At 37.4% G+C, this 9,409-nt stretch overlaps 1 long non-coding RNA gene across 4 annotated transcripts in view; it reads right to left on the bottom strand.

Annotated features, from left to right (window-relative positions):
* Positions 1-1,069: 1,069 nt before the first annotated feature.
* Positions 1,070-9,409, bottom strand: part of LOC148215882 (uncharacterized) — a 75,007-nt gene continuing 66,667 nt past the window's right edge. For 3 of the 4 annotated variants that reach the window (XR_015796347.1, XR_015796346.1, XR_015796348.1), the window contains 2 exons: positions 4,992-5,176; positions 1,070-4,054 (listed from right to left, as the gene is read on the bottom strand). This is a non-coding gene — a long non-coding RNA (uncharacterized LOC148215882). The remainder of the gene's footprint in view (positions 4,055-4,991; positions 5,177-9,409) is intronic. The other variant, XR_015796349.1, reaches the window with a different exon arrangement.

Raw genomic sequence — 9,409 nt, 5'->3', positions numbered from 1 at the left:
TTCTTTCCTTTTTCTTTATCTGCAGGTAGATCTAAACAGCTTGCTGCTGCGGGATGGTGTATTACATGTAAAATAATGCATATTACTTAATTAAAGTTTATTATGCCTGTAGAGCAACTTCTTATTTATATGTACTTCAAACCGACTGCGATCCACCCAATTAAATAAGGTATAGAGTGGATTTGGGAGAACCATTGCATCAGGGACAACAGCACTGAATGAAATCTTTCCTTCTCTCTCTCTTTTGCACTGATTTTGCTTTCCCAATTCCCTTTTTATTACTTTTGTATTGCTCTAATATAACCAGCAAGGTAAAAAGAACAGGAAAAACAAAACCAATGCAAAAAAGGTAGCAAGATAAAAACCAACATTGACATAAATGAAAAAGAAACAAGGACAAACATAGTGAAATATATAAATAGGAAAATCACAGTAGCTTAAACCTTAATTACACAGATAATATTGGTTACTCTTTCCAACATGTACGTAGTAAGCCAATTCATAACTGAAGGGTAAGCACCTATTGCAGCCCAGGATTTTACATCTGGTGTGGCAGATTTTTTTCGAGGTGAGGAAAACCATCTTTTTTAGCTACAACTCCATGCACATTTATTTCACAGCACAAAGAACCTGCATTTTCTGCCAGCAAAAATCAGCACCTATAAAATATTTCTTTTCTTGAGAGAGGCATCTGACAAAGAATGAAGGTTTCATAATGTATAGTTGCTAAAAACAACAGCATAAAAATTTGGTTCAGGACAATTCACATTACAAAAAGCATCAGGGAAATATGCTTTTAAGAAAACATGCACAATTACTTTATACATAATTTTCATGTGTATAGTGAATGTTTAATGTTTCCAATACATATGCATATGTATAAAAGATCTTACATGTTTATAGAAATTTGTAAAAAAATAAAATTAAACTTAGATTTTTATTTTTTTAAAAAAAATATGGACTGAAATACTATGTTGATAACATATAAACAGATGGGTTTATACTTATCCACCATTCCTGAACTAAATACAGCCCACTAGCCCCCCCCCCCCTCATCTCTTCTGGGCTGAATAATCCATCTGGACTTGTAGTCAGACATCTGGGTGATGCTTACTAATTTTGTGGTTAACTTTAGCTGAAGAAACCCTGGCTTTGTCACTCCATAATGAGTAATACCTTTGCTGGTATGATAGCCAATGGAACACTCAGGATTGAGAAGACCAACTGCTTGTGGTACTCATGGTCATTGCATATCCTAACCAGTTGGTTTTACAGCATTTTTTTGAAGTTAATTTCCCTGATCCAGGTGCCATAAGGTTGGGCGTGTATCTGCAGTGGAATAAAATGATGTAATACGGCCGGTAGGTTCACATCAGACTGCAGAGGAAAGACGCTAGTTTTTATTCCTCTCTCTTCTGTAGTATTTCCCAGGAAAGGGGAAAAAATCAGCACCTGAGGGAAACTACTCTAGTGTGTTCCCTGCTGTGCCAGTTTTTCTATTTTCATGGAGTGTATAAAAATAAGCAGCAACCATTTTAGGAAGATTAACTTTATTGAAATCCATATAAGCAACAGTCCTCTTGTGCTTGACTGAATATAATCAATCTCTTGTGATGCAGATTTGGCACTGAAAAACCAAGCTTTTTTTTTTTCTTCTGTTATATGTACCTAGTACAGATAGATAACAAGTTCATTATGATCAGCCAAATCAGAATGAAATGAAATAACTATTCCAAACCAGAAGTATAAAAATTATCTCCAGGAAAATCTCCAGGAAAACCATGTAGAAGAATATAAATCTAACATTCGTTTTGGGGAGAATGTTTGCTTGTTTGTTATATTGATCTATATAGCTACCATTTTACAGTCATGACTCCCCATCATCTGCCTAGTTTTCTTGCATTCTTTCACATGGGTGCATTTTTTGTGGGTCTGTGTTCTAAATCCTATCTGTACCATTCTGCTTTGGCCTCTCATCTGAGGACAAGAGACAACCAAATATAAATTAATTAACAAGTAAATGCATGTAAATTAATTATTTGAAACTGAGCCTTTGGTTTCCCCCTTAAAAAGGCACTAAGAACCAGACCAAAATTTACAAAGCCTTAGGTCCTTACCGTTGCTGCCATGATGACCAGTCTGTAAAATGGGTACGTAAGGACTGTCTCTCACTGTTTAGTTCTACAAAGCAGTTTTTGACACGACATGACCTTTCTGTTGGCTTTGGTAGCCATGAGAAATTTACTTCCCTTGCCTGCCACTTGCTTCTTTTTGTTCGATATAAAAATAAACCAAACTTATTTACCATGCAGTAAGCACTATCGATCCAATTAAATTTATTTCTAAGGAAATGCACAGGTTAGCAACCTAAGTGAGTGCATCTGTGTTTAGAAATGCTTATGGAGCCAAGTGGTATAAGAAACCACTTCAGTTCATTCATAGCATAGTGGTTGAGATCAAGGCTGATTAGCTTTTACCGGGAAAAAATAGGTTTTTGTCTTCTATGTGATGACCTCAAGGTTTTTCTTTTTCATCTTGAGTAAAAAGATAAAAGAGATTGTTTCATGTCAGAAAGGACAACAATAAAGCATGTGTTAGGTAAAAATAGTGGTTGTTGTTTCTCAGAGGGCCTTCAACAAGTACCACAGAAAATGATTTTTTTTCTTTTATTTATAGCATGCATCAGAATGCTTACAGTATTCTGTACAAAATGAATTGTATAGGATAAGAGCAAATTTGGTGTAGTGGTTAAAGCACCAGGCTAGAAACCAGGAAACTGTAAGTTCTAATCCTGCCTTAGGCACGAAGCCAGCTGGGTGACCTTGGGCCAGTCACTCTCTCTCAGCCCTAGGAAGGATGCACTGGCAAATCACTTCTGAAATCTTGCCAAGAAAACTGCAGCAACTTGTCCAGACAGTCGCCAGGAGTCAGCACAATATATTTTGTATAGTGATGCAATTAAAACCAAGAAGACTTCTGAAGCATGAAGGTGCAGGTAGTAAGATGGAATTCCTATGTACAAAAGTGAAGTGAATAAAATCAATCTCTGTGTATTTTTCCTTTCAAGAATTCACTGTATTGTTCAATATTTTGGGTAATATTCCTATAATGCACATGGAAAAATTGGGCGTTTTTATTATGAAAATGGAAGCCAAGCTGAAAAACCACACTGCAAAAGTGTGAGTTAAATGCAAATAATGCCATCTCTCTGCCCTCCCCCCCCCCCAAAAAAAGCCATCCTGTATCCTGAGTATTCTTGAACTTTGATGTTGACACTTGGTTTTGATAAATCTTCTATAACAGGCAAGTATGTTGATAATGTGTATGGACAATAAAATATCTTAAATGAGATTAAAGTCAGATTACTCTGTAATAATTCAATGGATGATTTAGCTGAACCTATTAAAAAGCTACTGATTGATAGCTTTTCTGTAAGAACTAGGCAATTTCCAATGATATATCAGCTGCTATTGATAATCAGGATAAAGTTATAACTGACTTAAGCTAATTTAGAATGAACAAAGTGAATGTGTGGAACCTTTATCTGGCATTTTGTTTAACTTAAACCATCCTGTGCTTCAAGTTAAAATTGACTGGTGGTCTGCTTAAGTCATTCTTCTTTGGCCCTTTCTTTTTGTTAAAAAAATAATGTTTTCTCTATAATCAATGGGGACACTGAAGTTTAGGTTCAAATCTAACTGGAGTCAATGATTCTTAGTTACTTAATTTTCATCAGGTTATGGACTATTGTTCAGGTGCAGAGTTTGAGGACTTCAAAAGACAGGTTGGGACATATCACTCAATGTCTGAGTACGTGTTTACCTGCAAAAAGTTGAAGTTTTTTTTCAAATAAGATTAGGGGTAAAAAAAAAATGAAGGCTGGAGAACTGATCATTGCCAGTATAGAAATACAGACCATAAATGATGCTCATGGGCTAACTTGCTATCCACCAGTTTCCTTTGACTCCTGGGCAGGGACATCTGAGGCAGAAGGTCCAAAAGGTCAAAGTGACAGCTGTGGTTATTCACTCAAAACCCAGTCCCATTTGTACATCTGTTGTGACACATGTAAAAAGGGGGCAGGCTTCAATACTACTTTCATTTTTAAACCCCCCCACCCCCCCACAATACCCCTGCCCCTGTTCAATGGGTGACCACTTGCACCATAAGAAAGAGAAGAAAAGATCCACATACAAATTGACATGCAGGATGCTAGAAAATACCCGGCTAGGTAACATCTTCAGCGCTAAAATGGGCTGGGGTTTGCTCTCTATTTATGTGCTGTGGCCTGCCTTGCCAATGCTGGTAAGGGTGGGGGTTTTGTTTTGCTCCTCTGGTAATTCTTTGATTGGCATGTGTTTGCTGCTTGATTGTGTGCCTGGTGGTGACCTTTGCTTATCTGGGTGATGATGAATCCTGGTGATTGATTGCTGGTGATTGATTGCTGGTGAGGCGATCTTCTGTTCTTTTGTCTCTTTTGAATAGCATGTAGATGCTGTTTATCTCTATGTGTCTGTTAATTGCTGCCTTGTCTGAATACCAGATCAATCACCAGCAATCATCACTCAGATAAGCAAAGGTTACCACCAAGCACACAATCAAGCAGCAAACACGTGCCAATCAAAGAACTACTAGAGGAACAAAACAAAAAAACAAAAAAAAAAAAACACCCTCACCAGCACTGTCAAGGCAGGCCACAACACATAAATACAGAGCAAACCCCACTCCATTCTAGCACTGAAGATGTTACCTAGCCGGGTAATGAAATGTTTGCAGGAAAAGAACCAAGCTCAGAGAACCCCAAGGACTCCACAGTTCAACCCTGAGCTACACATATTCGCCTCTATTGGTGCTAGAAAATAAGCAGATATTCCTTCCCAGATCTTTTTAGATTAGCTAAATTCTTCCTCCCGCCCCCCCCCCCTTTTTTTAATTCAGAGACCACAGCCTAATAAAAATAACAATTCAATCATGCTTCATCAGGGAAATACCTGTCCACCATTGGATCTTCTGTATCCTGGTCTGGCTTCCAATATCCAGGTTTCTGGTTACAGATTTAATTTCCAATTGAGCTGGATTCTCCTGGCTTTGTTTTTCTGATACTCCACACAAATCCATGGCAAGCCTTTAGTTGTTCCAACATCCAGCATCCCAACAGCATCCAATTAATCTGATCCTTAATTAAATGTTAAGTGTAAAAGAAAAAAAAAGCTGTTTGGTTTGAAGTATATTTGATTTTCTAATATGTTTGAAATTTAGTAAAGAAGAGCAATAAATACAGTTTACACTGTAATTTCTTGCCGGTAATGGGAGAAGATGATAGATACATTTCTTATTAATGACAATTTTTCATTTCCATCCTGGGCATCTAATTCATATATGAATTTTAAAAAACATGCATTGTAGCAAGATAAGCAACCATTAATTCTAAGTGAAAGTGATTATTATTTTTCCATATTTCCCTGACTGAGAAATATAGCAAACCTTTTATTCTCCATTTTAAAGTACAGAAAATTTATTCTGAGCTACATTTCTATATTTATCTACCTATTAATCCAGTTTGGATGTTTGTGCTGAAAATGAGAAATGTTTTCAAATATCGAATACCTATTTGTTAGTAAGGGACAGAAGGCTAGATTTTGGCCAATAACCCAGTTCTTTTCAAATTTCTCTTCGATCCCAAACTTTAGAAGCATATCTCTGTTTCTCACCAAAAATCAGAACTATATATCTGAAACCTCAGATATGTGAAATCAATTTCCCCAAGTAACATGTTCTGGTCTATATTTTTCAACCACAGATAATGTGACTCTGGATAACAAGGTCTACATCTGTACACATACACATATTTGTGTATACATGTGTATTCAGATACATGTTTTGTCCATATACAAATACATATAGGCCTACTTTTCAGTTCCATTCCTTTAACTAATATTGCCAAGATTCCATAATCAAATTGAAACTGCCAAGCTATTATATACTTTCATTGGTTTGTCACATTTGTACCCATTATTTCTTTAAAAGTTTTGAAAGCTCACAAGTGGGTTTGAAGTGATCTAAGTACATTGGCCTTGAGTAGGCCTAAACTTGCTTCCAAGATAAAACTACATGAGGGATCTTATTCAGTCCCATCAGTGGCTTCCATTTTCACTTCATTGCTTCTTCTCCTTTTCTAAAGTTCATTGCCCTTAGAATATGTGTTTTCCTAAAACAGAAAGCATTCTCCTCTCCCTCCGCCCTTTGATGGAAAAGTTTTATCCCAGTAGGGGGTTAGTTGATGCCTTGAAGCTTATTCTAAAAGCTGCCTGACATTGGGCCACATTAATACACATTTTCACAGTTGTGATGTGGGACTTGAGAAAAGAGAGCCTCTTTGTTCCACATTGTTAAAGCCCTGTTGCTAATGGCCAGAGTTTGATGTGACTGTGCGGCAGCAAACAGAGACAAGACCCACAGGGAATTAATACTGCTCTTAGCTCTATTAACTCCCAGTCAGATTTGAAAGTATATGACTTGTCTGTGGAGACCAGTGCTGTAGAACATAACCCAGTTCCCAGCTGGATCTAACAACTTATTTATTCTGCTTTCTTAACAAATATTTGAAATCAGTAGTAAATAAGTCAGCCCAAACATTTGAGCTCTACAAACCATGGCAAATGACATTGTTATATATGTTACCTAGAAGGCCTTAAAAACTGCATCTTACCACTTCTCATCTGAGCTAGTTTGGATAATTAGGAGGTAATTATGTGACTTCTCCCTTTTTCATTTTTTAAAAATAGGCCTGAAATAAGGCATAGAGAATAAATCCAGATGAAGGAACAAATTATATGTCAAGACTGAGCATGTACAGATACAAAGAATGTTACTAGGATGCAGTACTTTGTACAGATACAAAGGATGATACAGGAATAAAGGCTTTAGAAAAATATGTAACACAAGGAAGACTGAATAGAAACTTTTATATGCTGTCTTGACCAATGGCCAAAAATATCATGGCCAGTTTGCATGGACACTGGGTATTAAATTCAGCAGCTTCTGCAGCAAGTCCAAACAGATAAGATGGCAGATCCAAGCCCTCACCCCTTTATATGCTGATTAAGCTGCTTAAACAGATGCTGTTAACTCTACCACCACTGGTTGTACTCCACCAAACTGGTTGTACTAGAAGCTGTACAGTCAACATTTCTCAGATCTGTCTTGGCTATTTCCATCCACATTATAAATGCAGTCCTTCAAAATGTAGCTGTTTATAATAATGAGGCTACAGCTTCATTATTAGGGCTCCTTCTTGAACAGCATTCTCCTCTAGGCTTCCAAAATGCTAAAAGACTCATCAGATGCCACATTTGGAACACAGATTGACAAACTGACCAGAATAGTTTCCAACTTCCAGACCCGCGCTCCTTTAATATCACCATTTGAATAATTCTGTGCCCGCCTCTTAGCAAAGTTAGATATCTTATGCTCTACAGAAAGTATCACAATATCCTTATTGTGCAGAGTCTAGGTTTTGTGGGTCAGAGGCTGCTAAGGAAACTTTGCTCCAGAATGTTTCATTGCTCATTTGTCAGGGATGGTTAGGCTTAGCAGGTGTATTCTGTCCTTTAGATGGCTGGCTGGGGAATTCTGGAAGTTGATGTCCACACATCTTAAAGATGCCAAGATTGAGAAACACTGCTTTAGAGAATCCCAGGCTAGTAAGAGCAGGCAAAAGCTAAAGCAAGGGCCCTGAGACCCCACTGGTCCATAACAATACACTGATATCAACCATAACTCTCATTGAAAACATGATTCTGTCATGGTGTAAAGGTAGGAGAAAGAGTAAAAATTGAATCTACAGACTGCTGTTGAGACAGCGTGCATCCCACAGTTTGCATCAACTGCTTTTCTTTCTTATTAACAACTTTTCATCAAAGTTGGGTGCTTGAATTTTTGCCTATGAGCCTAGTTCAAATATTGGTCTGGGTCATCAAGCCTGATGTCTTATCTGTTAGCTGACCTTTCTCCTGTATTCCCTGTACAATTGCTCAATTTTGTGTCCCTCTACCTATCATTCTCCCTGGATTGCAAAATATTGTTGCAGAGTTTTCTTGCCTTGTCTAGTAATGTACTTGTGCTCTGATTTAGTTATAAGCTAGTCATTGACTATAGATACATTTGAATTCCCCACACAAGCAAGGCATAACTAAACACAAAGGCCTACCATAATCCCCTATGTCAGCACCATAGGTCTACCCCCAAACTATTGTTAGTGTTGGTAGATATTAATTTTGGACATCTGCATTAAACATGGGATACCTGTCCATAGATTTATTCTTATTTGTTTTCTATTTGTTAGTTTGTCATCACTATATGGACCCCTAGATATTGATCTCTGCTCCCCAACATAGCTTTGTCCAATCAAGGCTTTCATCTAACCATTTTAGTAAAATAAAAAAGGCGTAGACCAAGTTAGTAATGACTTATGCCACATGAAGCATGATCTACTAATGATAAGGACAGTACCAGTCAGTGTGGGTTGGCCAATATGCTACAAACATGAAGTGCATTTTCATCTTAAACTTACTTTGCTTTTCTCTGCAAGCTAGGATTTTAATCAAGAGACTGTCTTGTAAGCTAACATGCAGAAGGGTCTCCTGTGGAATTGTCTTTACCTAATTGTAGGTCTAACAAGTCAATTACCATTTGGGGTTTTATTAACAACTTTAAAAAAAGTAAGGAAAAAGATAGCAATGAGTTACCTGGAAAGCTGACCAAGATTCTGACCTGCTGTATTCATTGTTTTCATAGAATCACAGAATGTAAAGTTGGAAGGTACCATAAGAATTATCTGGTCTAACCTTCTACAATGTGCAGGAAAATCAATGAAACCATCCTTGACAGCAGTGTTTCTTAACCTTGACAACTTTAAGATGTGTGGTCTTCAACTCCCAGAATTCCCCAGCCAGCATGGCTGGCTGGGGAATTCTGGGAGTTGAAATCCACACATCTTAAAGTTGCCAAGGCTGAGAAACACTGCTTGAGAGGCATGCACCCAGGCTCTTCTTAAAAAATTCCAGAGATGGAGAACCCACAGACTTCATAGGTAGTCTGTTCCACTGTTGTAGGTAATCAGGAAGCTATTCCTTATATTTAAACAAAATACATTTCTTATTTTGAATCTGTAGACAACTGCACTTAAATAGTAAACGCATGCATTCAAATTTACACGATGATGCCATGTTTTGGCTTTTTCATGCAACTGTATAGTTTACCCACCATCAGTGAGGTATATGCAGTGAACCAACCCACACTCAAGTTGCAACATGTGAAGCAGTGTATGGACATGATAGAAAGATGGTATGCAATGATAAAAATGTAGGGCATTGTGTAGTTAACTGGTAAATTAGTTAACTGGTTTTCA

This window comes from Python bivittatus, unplaced genomic scaffold (assembly GCF_059951505.1).
Source record: "Python bivittatus isolate LINGU-HERP-01145 unplaced genomic scaffold, Pbiv_v1 ctg000330_np1212, whole genome shotgun sequence".
In the NCBI taxonomy this organism is placed as follows: domain Eukaryota; kingdom Metazoa; phylum Chordata; class Lepidosauria; order Squamata; family Pythonidae; genus Python; species Python bivittatus.
This window is presented reverse-complemented; position numbering and strand designations above follow the sequence as displayed.